Consider the following 14,614-nt stretch of genomic DNA (forward strand, 5'->3'; position numbering starts at 1 on the left):
TTTTAATTAAAATAAGAACTACCCTATGATCCAGCAATTGCACTACTAGGTATTTATCCAAAGGATACAAAAATGCTGATTTTAAGGAGCGCAGGCACCCGTTAAAGCAGGGCTATCAATAATAGCCAAAGTATAGAAAGAGCCCCAATATCCATTGACTGATGAATGGTATATATACCACATCTTCTTTATATCTATGTGTGTGTGTGTATATATATATATATATATATATATATATATATATATATATATATATATATGTGGGTATGTGTGTTTATATGCACATAGAATGGAATATTACCCAAAAAGAATGAAATACTGCCATTGGCCACAACATAGATGAAACTAGAGTGTATTATGCTAAGCGAAATAAGCCAAAGACAAATATCATATGATTTCAGTCATATGTGGAATTTAAGAAACAAAACATGGACTAAATAGTTGAGCAGCATTAAGAAGGGCACTTGTTGGGATGAATGCTGGTTGCTATATGTAAGTGATCAATCACTGGGTCCTTCTCCTGAAACCAATACTACACTGTATGTTAACTGGCTTGAATTTAAATGAATAAATTTTAAAAAAGAGAATGACAACCAAATGCTTAAAGTCACTGCTGATTCATCAGAAGATGGTTTCCATCAAGTAACAGGGGAAAAGACAACTGTAAGAGTTAGAGAACATGAGTCAGAGAACAAAGACTACTTTTTCAAGAATTTTATCAGAGACATGTCAACTCAAGGGAGCGGATGGCCCACTACATGAATAAGATCTCCCTTTCCTCTTCTACCAAGTCAAGAAGAGTTACCCCAAGACTCCTCCAAAGGACTGTTTCTCAAGTGTATACATAAGCTTGCTCTTCGGATCTACTCTAGGCCTTGAGGCAAAGCTCCTTTCAGCTTCTCTAGCACCTTCATGGTCTTCCACTGAATCAGTGTTAGGACTGGAGGAAACTCAAGTCCCAGTGCTGCAGTAGAAATTGGAAGTAAGGCTGTGTGACCTGCTCTGGTTCTAGACCATTCAAGGTACCTGGCCCACAGAAAAAGATCTTCTAGGGATCCAGCTCACCAGAGTTTAATATTGGGGCCCTGGATCAGAGATGCCTTGTCTTCCTTTTCTGACTACATACCTACCTCTGGGACGTCTCAGGAAAATAAGTTCCAGGGCAGGACTGTGGTACTCCTTAAAAACACAGCCAAATACAACTATCACACAGAATTTCAGTTTCAACACAACTCATAGAAAGAAAGAAACTCAAGGCTGGGTGTGTAGAGAAGGAAGTTCAAGGGAGCAGTTTCAATACTGCGAAGCAAGAATTTATACAAGAGTTTTCTAGCTAGTCAGCATCCCAGATTTGTTCAATGTTCATATATTAATTAACAACAAGATTCACTTCTGCTACTATCTTTATCTATGAGAAAAATTAAAACTTCATAAGACATTTTAATCAGAGAATTATTTTATATATCATCTTTGCATACCTTGTAATATCTGAATATATTTTAGATATGAAATTGAGAAAATAAAATAAAACCATATGAAGTGGTGAAATAGTAATAATGAACCCTAAAGAAAAGTATTACAACAAAAGTAACAGTCTTCATATCAATAACTGAAGCCTTATTTAATACAGGTTTCAATGTAAGACTTTTATTTAAATATTCTATTTTCATACATTAGGTTCTTCAGTAATGTAAGAGCAAATACCATTTTGATTTTACTTTCACTTACTTATACTGTAAATTAGTGTCATTATATCATACTAAAATTTAAAATTAAATAATCTTCCTGCATTTTAAAAGTTTTTTTGCCCTTGAAAAGTTTATTCTTTTCCTGCCCTGTGTAACATTTGAAAGACCTACAAAAAGAAATCATTACATAATGAAGCCTTGCAATTTGTCAGTCATTTTTATTGTTTTAATTTTTATCATTTTAATTTTTATTTTAATTTTTATTATTTTAATATCAAATGTAATGATGTCCCCATTACGTTTAAGAGACTGATACCTTTACATTTAATGAAAACTGAACTAAAATGAAAATTCTCTGAATTTATTCTACATTCACAGCCCTCTGAGACATTCTCCCAGGAATCTAATCTAATAGCAATGATACCTTTCTGCTTTTCAAAAAACCCCACAGGCTCTGTCCATCATTCCCAATCATTTTCAATCAGCATAGCAAATAACTTTTGTAGTTTGGGCTGTCAGTCCAGATCCCTAGATTTTAGAAGCAACACATCTGTACCCCTCCCTTATCTGAGCTTTATAAAAATCTATAAAATAAAGACAGACTAGCCAGAAGCAATCAACAAATTTCTAAGTTAAGAATCTGTGTATAGTTTAATCACTTATAAATGATCAATTGTTAGGCTTAAGTGTATTCTGCCTTGATTAATATTGTTCATCCTTCTGAGAGAAAGGTGTGTTTTGAGTTTTTGCATGTCTTACATTCGCAGTAGGAATCTTGTTTTTGTCTGTGTTTCTATGAGTCAAATCTTTATTAAGTACAGCTTTTTGAAAATAAATTGTTCTCTACAGCCTTATTTACTTGTTCATTCAATAAATATTTATTGAATTAAGTAGTAGACAGCAGGCTCTATAGTATAGGTTACAATAGGCTAAACAATAGGGACAAAGAGGAGTAAGAAGCTGGTTGCTAAATGTGCGATATTTCCCACTGCTGATGGTAGGCAGGAGTCAGTAACAAAAATTCATATCATAACCTAAGAATAACATAACCCTGAATAGATCTTTAAGGAAGAAGATTTATTAATTATATTAATAAAATAATAAATAAATCCCACAAAAAAAGAAAGAGAGTTTCTTAAAGTAACTTTTATACTAAAATTGCACTTAAAAGCCTGGAATGTAAAAAACTATCCATACACAAACCATCCATTTTCAAAGAACAGATTCCACCCACTCTTATCTTGGGAAAAGGCCACAGAACTTGAGAGGAAAAGTAAAAATAACCTAAAATAACATTTTTACACTATGTTTTAAGTTACAGACAGAGGCTGGGTTTTTTAAGTCTTCAGCTAATGTTTTATACACATGAAAATGCTAAACAGACGCAATAAGCAAGGAGAGGGGGCTACAGTCACTGCCTAACTGCTGAACCTGTTCCAAGAGATGCCAAGGCCAGTAGGATAGAATGCACGTGGGACTATTCCACTGATCCTCTCTCATCTTGTGGAAAAGCAAGACAGTATTTAAAAAAACCTAGTCAGTTGGGATATTTCAACTGCCATATAATGGCATGAACATGCCTAAATAGCAAAGCATAGCCAGTAGTCAATAATATATGTGATTTGGGGCACCTGGGTGGAATCAGTTGGTTAAGCGTCCGACTCTTGACTTCAGCTCAGGTCATGAGTTCAGTCCTTAAGTTTGATCCCCACATCAGGCTCTGTGCTGACAGCATGGAGCCTACTTGGGATTCTCTGTCTCCTTCTCTCTCTCTGCCCCTCCCAACTTGTGCTCGCTTGCGCTCTCCCTCTCTCTCTCTCTCAAAATTAAACATTAAAATGTGTGTGTATATATACGCACACATATATGTATATATATATGCATATATATATAAAAACATATATATATATATAAACAAGGCTGTCATCTGACTAATTTTCCCCCCAAAACAATAAAAGACAAAGTCAGTTAAGGCTTATAAATTCTATACTAAATGCCAAGGCGCATATAATTTTATGTAATGATTAGCTTTCTTTTTTAGCCACAAGCAACAACTAGAATAAAATGCAAAAGATTTTCTGAATGAAGCTCTTACATGAGGTTTTACTTATGAAAATGATCAAATCATTAACACGTGTGTTCAATGAATTTAAGTAATGGCATTATTTACTAATTTATTTTTTCAAGAAACACTTATTGAGCATTTATTGCATGTGAGCACCAGGGACACAAAAATGAAAACAACAGATCTTAATCTAACTAAAAAAACTAACACTCCAACAGAGAAGCCAATCATTGAAATGCAGAAGCAAGTAGTTGGCACTATTGGACACAGAAGAGGGAATTAGTAAATGCAGGGAGGGGGGGACTCTGAGGAGAGAAGGTTCACAGAGCTGACCTCAAAGAGTCAAGGGAATTTGCCAGGAAATGTGAGAGTGAATTCCAGGCAGGAAGGGGAAGAAGCTTAGAAGAATCGGTCCATTTTCCCAAATCCACTGCGTCCTGCAACTATCATCACAGTAAAACTATAGAACCTAAAAGAGGAAAATGTGAAAACCCAGAATGGCATTTACACGCAAGAATGGAGAGATCCCTGAGCTTGATTTATTAGGAAAACAACCCTGAGTATGGGTCTAATCACAGGGTGTGTGAGTGAGAGAGGGGTAACAGGAGGCTGACTCTGGTCCTGTGCTAATGAGTTTCCTCTAACAGTTTGGTCAGAGTCCCTTCCCAAAATTGTGCTCATTAGAAAGCCATTTCTAAGCAACTACTCAGCACAAAAGAGAAGTGATGGAAAGGTGAGCCACCAAATGGCTCTCTTAAGAAGTAAAGGCAGATATAATGAATGCTTTCAGGAAAGATTGGCTCAGTCAGATGCAATTCAACTAAAACTTAAAGATTAACAGAGTGTCTTCATTCCCCAATACAACGTTAGAAAAGAAAACAGAAGAATTTTAAAACGCCTTTACCTCGTTAAATTTAAAATCTATGACCTTAAAAATAGTCACACAAATTTCCTTCAAATTTTAGCAGACAACACTGTTTGCTTGCAGCAAGGAACAAAAATAAAGAAAAATCTATACTGATGGCCAGCCCGAGAGAAGTCAGAAGAAACAGAGCAGTGAGTGGGGAAGGGAGCAGGCATGGGGACAAGCAAACAGAACGACAGAGCTCCTGACTCCGTGCATCTAAAGCTGGAAACTTTTTGTTTGCCAAGCAGAAGAACCAATGCTTTTTCCAAATATAAACATTTGATGGGACACCCGGCCAAGAACCGCCTGCTGATGTTTGCACATGACTCCCAGGTGCTCTCTGGGCAAAGTGTAGGGAGAGAGGTTGGGTCATGTTCCGCGTTGGTTCAGCCATCCATGAACAGCACCAGAAATAAGACAGAGAGAGTCTGCAGGTAAGGTGGGAGGAAGGCTTAGATTAGGAAAAGTACAAAAAGAAAAGTAAACGCCTAGTCCAGTTTCTAAAGCCAAGTAGAATTAAACAGTGGGGACGCAGCAAGGGGAATTATACAAGCGAAAGTACCTCCTGTACTCTGTCTTTATCTCTCTGGAAACTCGAATGCTGGCTGCAAACCCCTCTAGGGATAGGCAGGTTGCCTACAGATTAAACCGGTCCACAGGCCACATGTTCCTATTTTTACTTGGCCCTGGGGGCAGCTACTGCCCCATCCCCCTCCCAGCCTCCTGAGGGCTCTGGGTTAACCACCACTGCCACCACCTTGTCCTTTCTGCAGACGCACTCCTTTGCAGCCTTGCCCTCTACACAGCCAGAGGGGAAAAAATGTCACCAGTCTGTCCAGTCCCAAAGCTGAGATGGGGTAGTGAGTCTTGGATGCATGTTAATTTGTGTAGCTTTTTAAAAAGCAACACTCGGGGCTCCTGGGTGGCTCAGTCGGTTAAGCGGCCGACTTCGGCTCAGGTCATGATCTCACGGTTCGTGGGTTCATGCCCTGCATCGGGCTCTGTGCTGACAGCTCAGAGCCTGGAGCCTGCTGCAGGTTCTATGTCTCCCTCTCTCTCTGACCCTCCCCTTTTCATGCTGTCTCTCTCTCTCTCTTTCTCTCTAAAATAAATAAAAACAGTAAAAAAAATATTAAAAAGCAACACTCTCCACTTCTTTGCTTATCTAGTCAGTAAGATGAAGTCTTTGATGCATAAACAGGATTTCGACAAAATTGTTCATTGCTTTCTCCATTCCAAGCACCAGCCAGGACAGATCTCTAGCTATCCTCTGTTTAGCCATCTAATCCCAATGGGCCCTAATGTGTGGGGGAAACAGGTCAGCTTTCAGGCAGATGTTCTTCTGGTAGACAGCAAAGAAAATCTCAGGAAAGTATTTGGATAGTAAATTTCTACCAGTCCTATCTGTGGAAACTGAAAATTTATAGAGGAAGAAATTTTTTCCATGTAAAGTGTCCTCTTGCTGACTCTATTCAGGTACCTTCTGTTTTGAGTTTTAATTGCATCTTTCTCAAAATCTAAGGACTCTCCTCAGGGCGCAGGCCTCAGTTTCTCTCCATGACTTGGCCACCAGATGGGAGCCAAGCAGGCTGAGAGCTACCGACTCGCTGGCAGCTCCCCTGACATGCGCACACCTGTATGATGTAGAGAAGCATGGAAGAACATCCAGACTGTGGCAGAGGTTTCCAGAGATGGCCGTGATCCATTCCTTACCCCTCTGTTTGCATTTGCCTACTTCCCCCATTGAGTTATCTGCCTCCCCTTGAGTCTAGGTTGGCTCTGCCTAATAGAGTGCTGTAAAAGTAATGGTCTCATAATTTTGAAAGCCAAAACACATGAGAACTGAGGGCTTCTACTCTTACCCATAGACCTTCTCTCTCTCAATGCAAACAGCACGTGCGAAGTCCAACCTGGTCACGTGGAGAGGCCACAGGAGAAGAACTGAGGCTTCCACAGAGAGCCCGCACCAACATCTGGTGATGGGAAGGAGCCTTCCTGGACATTCCAGCCCAGTCCAGAGCCTAGATGACTACAGACCCGACCAAAATCACGTGAAATGGAAGAACCACCCAGCTGAATATAGTTGACCCACTGAACTGTCAGAAATTTTAACAAGATGGGGCGCCTGGGTGGCTCAGTCGGTTGAGCGGCCGGCTTCAGCTCAGGTCATGATCTCACGATTCGTGGGTTTGAGCCCCGCGACAGGCTCTGTGCTGACAGCTAGCTCAGAGCTTGGAGCCTGCTTCTGATTCTGTGTCTCCCTCTCTCTCTCTGACCCTCCCCTGCTCATGCTCTGTCTCTCTCTCTCTCAAAAATAAATAAAACATTAAAAAAAATTTTTTTAAGAAATTTTAACAAGTGTTTCAAGCCCCTGGGTTTTGCACAGTTAGCAGCAACACAGAAATGAAATACAGGCCTCTTTTAAAAAGGCAGGCAACGCTGTAAATATATAAATGTTGCCCAAGCACCTACTATGTGCCTGCTCCTTTCATATGTATTTTCTCAGTTAATCCTCAAAACAGTGGTAAAATACAGGCTTTCCCAATCCAGAGAACACACGTGAGGCAGAACTGAAACCTAAAGTAACACAAAGTAAGCCTCCTGACTCTAACGCATGTGTTCTTCCCTCCGCACCCCAGAAGCTGACCTCTGCACCCCAGAAGCTGAGACACGTGAGCTCTGTGGGTTCACCCCTCAGCTCTCTGCAAATCTGTCTCTCTGGGCACCACTATTGCCACATATCTGCCTCCAGGATCATGTGCTTCTATCTTTCCTGCCACTAACTGCCCGGCAGTGGAGAGCTTTTTAAACAGTACCTTAACCAAAAGTCAGAATTGATCTTTATTTTTTTCCAGAATTCATCATTTGATTCCTCCCTTTAAAAACCAAATTTATGAGGCAATTTGGCAACATATTAAGAGCACATCTAAAAGCCTCTTGGTAGATTCCTGCGTCAGATAAAGTGCTGGATTAAACAGCCTCTAAAGTCCTTTTTTATTCCAATAGTCGATGACCTGCCAGACACCGTGCAAAGCTCCTTACACGCACGACCCCATTTAACCCTCTCAACGGGCCCATAAGGCAATGACTGCTTTGCTTTCCACCTTATACATGAGAAAGCAAAGGCTTTCAGATTCAGTTAAGTGGCAGGGCCAAGAATCAAACGCAGAGGTCTGTCGGATCCACAGTCCGTAGTTTGATCATCCCAACATTCGGCTTCCCTTCCTTCCTTAGGAAGACAGGATTTTGTTTTTTTCTGGTTCTCTGAGCAGTGGAGACAGAAATCCCCTGTGTGAACATGCTCAGATTATCCACATTCCATGAAATGGTCCCTCTCCCACAGAGCCATCCCAGCTGCACCACAGGTCAGGAGAGGGGACAAGAATCTCTCTGGTCCGGCATAAAACCATGCAAGCTGCAGGTGAAGCCGGGACCCAAGCCAACCCCACCCTCACCCCCAGCTCCCACACTGGAGGTGGGGGGCAGTCCCCCAGGACCCCACACTGGAGAGCGGGGGCCATCAGAGGTTGGCCCCATGAACAGCTCAATTGCAAATCTGACTGTTCTGCAGGATATGTTTCTGAGTTGAAGCTCTAGTTTCTCTTTCAAAACAAGGCCAAGCAATTAACTTGGCAAAGAACTGCCCACTGGATGACCTCAGGGATCACTTCATAATTTAAAAACAAAAATAGCTGAGCACCACTGATCTCGTAGCCAGGTGGGTCAGTGCTGTTCTCCTGCTGTTCCAAACTTTCACACTTGTTTTCCTTCAATTCACCTGTGGTAATGGACAGACTGATAGATTTTCTGAGGTTCCGATTCATTTCCTTCATTACCACACATGGCAGCCAACAACTAGGTTTTAGGGCACTGGGTTGTAGGCTATCTGGCTCAACAAAACTGAACAGGTCAGATTGTGGTTGGGGACAGAAGTCATTAAAATTTCTGTCAAGGAAAGAGGATGTCAATGTGATGACTCAAGTAAAGGTAACATTTCTGAGGTTTCAAATCAAATCATGACCATATCAGAAAATTTAAATCTATGATAAATTCCATTTCCCCATCTAATATGTTAACACTGAGATGTTGAACTAAGCCACTCCAGCCCTGGAAACATTTACACACAGGAGACTACTATCAGAAAGAACATGAACTGTTAAGTAGATATAGACAAATTAACTTTTCGCTAAGTTTTTTCCTCTTGTAAAAATCCAATTCTCATATTTTGTATAAGAAACCAAATCACAAGGGACAAGTTTATCACCATAAGAATGCTTCCAAGAAGTATTTTGACTTTTCCTATTTAAATTTCAGGTAATAAGCAGACAAAGGTAATAGGGATTCTCATTTGTTCCGGTCAGATTCTCTGAACATTGATAATTTTGATAAGGATCAGCCTCACTAGAAGAAAGGAAGACAAGAAGGGAGGGAACAAGGAAAAGAGAAGGAGAGGAAGAGAGGAAGGAAGGGAGAGAAGAAAGGGAGGGAAGGAGGGAGATAGCTAAGATAGAAGAAGGAAGTGATATCCATCTGCTCCTAAGTGTGATAAATGACAATAAATGCCCAAAACCTAAAAACCCTGCAGTCATGGTTCACTGTTTAATAGCCAAAAAATAAGAATCAGAAGTCAAGGCCAGTCACAAAAGCCAAGAAATGAAGAAGAAATTGAAAGAAAAGAGTATCAGGGAGAGTTAAAAATAGGAAGAAGACCCAACTGTCATTTTTGCAGAAATTACAAGTCCAAAATCATACAAAAATACAAGGCAAGCAAAATAGCCAAAACAGTCTTTAAAAAGAACAAAGTTGGAGATCTCATATTTCCTTTTCAAATAGTTACTTCCTTTTCAAAACTTAATACAAAGCTGAAGTAATCAAGACTATGTGGTACTGGCATAAGGATAAACATATAGCAAAATGGAACAGAACTGAGAAATAAACTCATACAGCTATAGTCAACTGATTTTTGGCAAGGTTGCCAAAGAAATTCAGTAATGAAAGAAGGAATGGTCTTTCCAACAAGTGGTGCATATACAACTGGACATTCACATGCAAAAGAATTGAAGTTGGACCCCTACCACACAGGATATATAAAAATCAACTCAAAATGGATAAATGTCCTATATTTAAGAGGGAAAACTATAAAACTCTTAGAAGAAAGCATAGGTATAAATTTTCCTGACCTCAGATTGGGCAGTAGTTGCGTATATAAAACATTAAAAGTATAAGCAACCAAAGAAAATACAGATAAGGTAGATTTCATCAGAATTAAAACTGTTCATATTTCAAAGGACACTAGCACAGAAAATAAAAATAAAACAAATAAAAGTAACTATTTACAAATCAGGTACCTGATAAGGGACTTATATGCAGAATATGTAGAAAACTATTACAACTCAACAATAAAAAGACAAAATTTATGGACAACTGGGTGGTTCAGTTGGTTAAGTCTCTGACTTTGGCTCAGGTCATGATCCCATGGTTCATGAGATCAAGCCCCATGTGCTGTCAGCACAGAGCCTGCTTGGGATTCTCTTTCTCTCCCTCTCTCTCTGCCCCTCCCCTGCTCTCTCGCTCTCTCTCTCTCAAAACAAATAAACTTTAAAAAAAAGGCAAATTTAAAAATGGTCAAAGGTCTTAATACATCGTTCTCCAAAGGTGTACAAATGACCAATAAGCCCATGAAAATATGCTCAATATCATTAATCATTGGAGGAATACAAATGAAAACCACAATGAGGTCTACTTCATACCTCTAGGATATCTAGAATCAAAAAGACAGACAAGAACAAACATTAGTAAGGATATGGATAAATGGAGCTCTAATTCATTATCAGTGGTACCAGAAAATGGTACAGGCACTTTAGAAAATGGCTTAGTGGCTCCTCAAAATGTTAAGCATAGAGTCACCATGTGAATCAGTAATTCTGCTCCAAGGTATATAATCAAGAGAATGAAAAACATTTGTCCACCCCAAAACATGTATATTGTCGCTTTATTCATTTTAGCCCAAAAGTAGAAACAAGCTAAAAGTCCATCACCTGATCAATGGATACACTAAATGTGTTACAGACCCCCATGTAATGAAAATAGAATTCAGCCAGAGAGTGAAGGATTGACACTTGTTATGACATGAATGACACTTAAAAACACTGTGCTAAATGAAAGAAGTCAGTCACAAAATGCCACATATTGTATGATTCTTCTTCTATGAAAATATCTAGAATAGGCAAAATTCATAAAGGGAGAAAGCAGAATAGCAGTTGCTAGGGGCTGGGTGGGGAATGTGGGAGTGACTTCTGATGGGTACAGGGTTTATATTTGAGGCGATGAAAATGTTCTAGAATTAAATATTGGTTGCACACTTTGTAAATCTACTAGAAGCACTGATTTAGGGGCACCTAGATGGATCAGTCATTTAAGTGTCCAACTCTTGATTTTGGCTAAGGTCATGATCTTGTGGCTGGCAAGTTCAAGCCCAGCATCAGGTTCTGCACTGACAGCACAGAACCTATATGGGATTCTCCCTCTCCTTCCCACGGCCCCTCCCTCGCTCATGCTCTGTCTCTCTGTCAAAAATAAATAACAAACATAAAGAAATAACTGATGTAGTTCTGACTATGCCATGAATAAATATTAAGTGATATTTAGAGAAATATTATGGTTGTAAATTTCACTTAGCTCATGTTTCCTTTTCTCAATCACAGTACATTGGAATTCAGATACATTGCTTTTCCTACTTCATACAACAAAATAAATTCAAGATGGAAGGAGTCAAGCGTAAAAAGAAAACCTATTAAACTTTGTCTAAGAACATACAAAAGAATAATCCTCAGATCTAAGTATGAAGCAAGAATTTTCACTTAAAAGCAATAGAAGGAGCCCCTGGGTGGCTCAGTCTGTTACATCCAACTTCAGCTCAGGTCATGATCTCTCTGTTCCTGAGTTTGAGCTCCACATTGAGCTCTGTTCTGACAGCTCAGAGCCTGGAGCCTATTTCAGTTTCTGTGTCTCCCTCTCTGTGCCCCTCCCACGCTTGTGCTCGGTCTCCCTTTCTCTCAAAAATAAATAAACATTAAAAAAAAGTTTTAAAAATAGCAGAATTCACAAATGATTAAGTTTTATCTAATAAAAAGATACATGTAAAGAATTATAATGCTATATTAAAACTCAAATTAAAGAAATAATGTAATAAATTTGGAAAAATAAAGAATTTATAGGGGCGCCCGGGTGGCTCAGTCAGTTAAGCGTCCAGCTTTGGCTCAGGTCATGATCTCACGGTTCGTGGGTTCAAGCCCCGCGTCGGGCTCTGTGCTGACCGCTAGCTCAGAGCCTGGAGCCTGCTTCGTATTCTGTGTCTCCCTCTCTCTCTGACCCTCCACTGTTTGCGCTCTCTCTATCAAAAATAAATTAAAAAAAAAAAAAAGAATTTATATTCTTTTCTTAAATTCTCTAAGCTTATTTACTATTTTTGAGAAAGAGAAAGAGAGAGAGCATGATCAGGGGGAGAGGCAGAGAGAGGGAGAGAGAATCCCCAGGAGTGACAACACTGAGCCCGACGCAGAGCTTGAACTCATGAATTGTGAAATCATGACCTAAGCTGAAATCAAGAATCGGATACTTAACAAACTGAGCCACCCAAGCACCCCAAGAATCGATATTCTTAATTTTTTTTATTTAAGTATAGTTGACATACAATGTTATATTAGTTTCAGGTGTACAACATGATGATTCAACTTCTCTATACATTAAGCCGTGCTCACCACAAATGTTGCTACCATCTGTCACCATAAAATAGGGATTGATATTCCTAATATGTATACAATTCATGATTATTTTAAGTTATTTTTTTAAGTTTATTTATTTTATTTGGCAGGAAGTAGACACAGAGAGAAGGAGAGAGAGAGTCCCAAGCAGGCTTTGCACTGTCACTGCAGAGCTCAACGCCAGGGTTTGATCTCACAAACCGTGAGTGAGATCATGACCTGAAGCCAAAATCAAGTGTTAGACCCTCAATCAACTGAGCCACCAAGGTGCCGCCATGATTATTTTAAAGAAATCTAGGGGTAGTTGGGTGGCTTAGTCGTCTAAGCATCCGGCTTTGGCTCAGGTCATGATCTCATGGTTCGTGGGTTTGAGCCTGTATCGGGTTCTGTGCTAACGGTGCAGAGTCTGCTTGGGATTCTCTCTCCCCCCCTTCTCTTTCTGCTCTTTCCCCCCATCTCTGTCTCAAAATAAACAAACTTAAATATATATATATATATTTATATAAAATAAAGAAATCTAGATCAGGATTCTGGTTTTTAAAACTGAGTGCAACGTGGTAATACGTTAGGAAGGAGAAGAGGACACCAGTGTCTCAGGGAAGCGAGCCAGAGGCCCCGTGTGACAGGAGGTGTGGGGTGTTCAGCAGACGGCTGCACCTATAGCTTCTCAGGGGCAGGGGGGAGAACCCGGGCTCAAAAAGATACACTCACAGGAGACATCTGACCCCAAAAACGGGCATTTCTGTTCATTCCACATGAACAAAGGAATGAAACCTAGCTGGTTTGCTGCTAGAAAACTATACAATTAATCTTTCTACCCTAATCTTTTTATTGTTATAATTACCATTATGATTACTATTATCAAAGAAGATTCTGTACTATCTCAACAATTCAATATTTAAAAATATATTCTCTCTGGAAATGCTCTTTTAGAAAATTCAAGTTTCACCCTGAGAACTGATTTTCAAGATAGGTTATCCAAGGTTTGGCTCTGTTAGTCTCCTATTATAAAAACAGGGGACAGGGAGACCTCAGTCCTTAAAATTATTCTTTTTTTTTTTTTAAGATTCATTTATTTTGAAAAAGAGAGACAGAGTGCAAGCAGGGGATGGGTAGAGAAAGAGGGAGGCACAGAATCCAAAGCAGGCTCCAGGCTCTAAGCTGTCAGCACAGAGCCCCATGCAGGGCTCGAACTCACATACCTTAAGATCATGACCTGAGCCGAAGTTAGATGCTCAACTGACTGAGTGACCCAGGTGCCCCTGCATAAGACTTCAAAAATATAATCACACAAGCACTGAATGAGGGTGGAACGCCCTGAACCGCCACTCTTGGTGGTGTCTTTAAATCACCTTGGTAAACTTACATTGTACCCAGCAATTAACACCGTCAGCAGACACTCAATGTTTATCATTGTTTTTGAAAGAGACAGACAGAGAAGAGACAGAGCATGAGCAGGGGAGGGGCAGAGAGAGAGGGAGAAAGAATCCAAAGCAGGCTCCAGGCTCTAAGCTGTCAGCACAGAGCCCAATGTGTGGCTCAGATCCACAAACCATGAGATTGTGACCTGAGCCAAAGTTGAATGCTTAATTGATGGAGCCACCCAGGTACCCCTTCTTAGAGTTATTTCTTAAAAACACAGAAGTTTTCTAAACAAATGTGTCCCTTCCCTCTCCCATTTTGGTAAGTATGGCACCTAAGACTCCCTCTGAAAGGGGGTGTCCTCAGAAACATCAGCCAATACTGTGTTCCTCTCTACATGCAGGAGGTATAAAAGATAAGCCTTGGGCGCCTGGGTGGCTCAGTCCATTGAGCATCTGACTCTTGATTTCAGCTTAGGTCATAATTTCACTGTTTGTGGGATCGGGCCCCATGTCAGGCTTCACGCTGACAGCACAGAACCTACTTGAGATTCACTCTCTCTCCCTCTCTTTCTGCCCCTCCCCTGCTTGTGGGCATACTTTCTCTCTCTCTCTCAAAACAAATAATATTTTTAAAAAGATAAGGCTCAAGGGAGGTGATTCCAAGTTAAGCCACTAAAAAAAACAGCAGTAACTATTCAGATAATATTTTTTTTGAGGGGGAGGGAGCTTCTTTGGGAAAGGACGATGACTACAAATGAGCGCACACGTATGGCAGTAAGAGTAACTTCAGGATAACCCAGGATCTGCTGTGCTGATCTAGTCAGAGC

At 40.1% G+C, this 14,614-nt stretch overlaps 1 protein-coding gene across 1 annotated transcript in view; it reads right to left on the bottom strand.

The window, feature by feature from the left end:
* The window catches only part of MAP3K5 (mitogen-activated protein kinase kinase kinase 5), a 199,501-nt gene that overhangs the window by 165,320 nt on the left and 19,567 nt on the right, over positions 1 to 14,614 (bottom strand). The window lies entirely within an intron of this gene.

This window comes from Suricata suricatta, chromosome 7, assembly GCF_006229205.1.
Source record: "Suricata suricatta isolate VVHF042 chromosome 7, meerkat_22Aug2017_6uvM2_HiC, whole genome shotgun sequence".
NCBI classification, from domain to species: Eukaryota; Metazoa; Chordata; class Mammalia; order Carnivora; family Herpestidae; genus Suricata; species Suricata suricatta.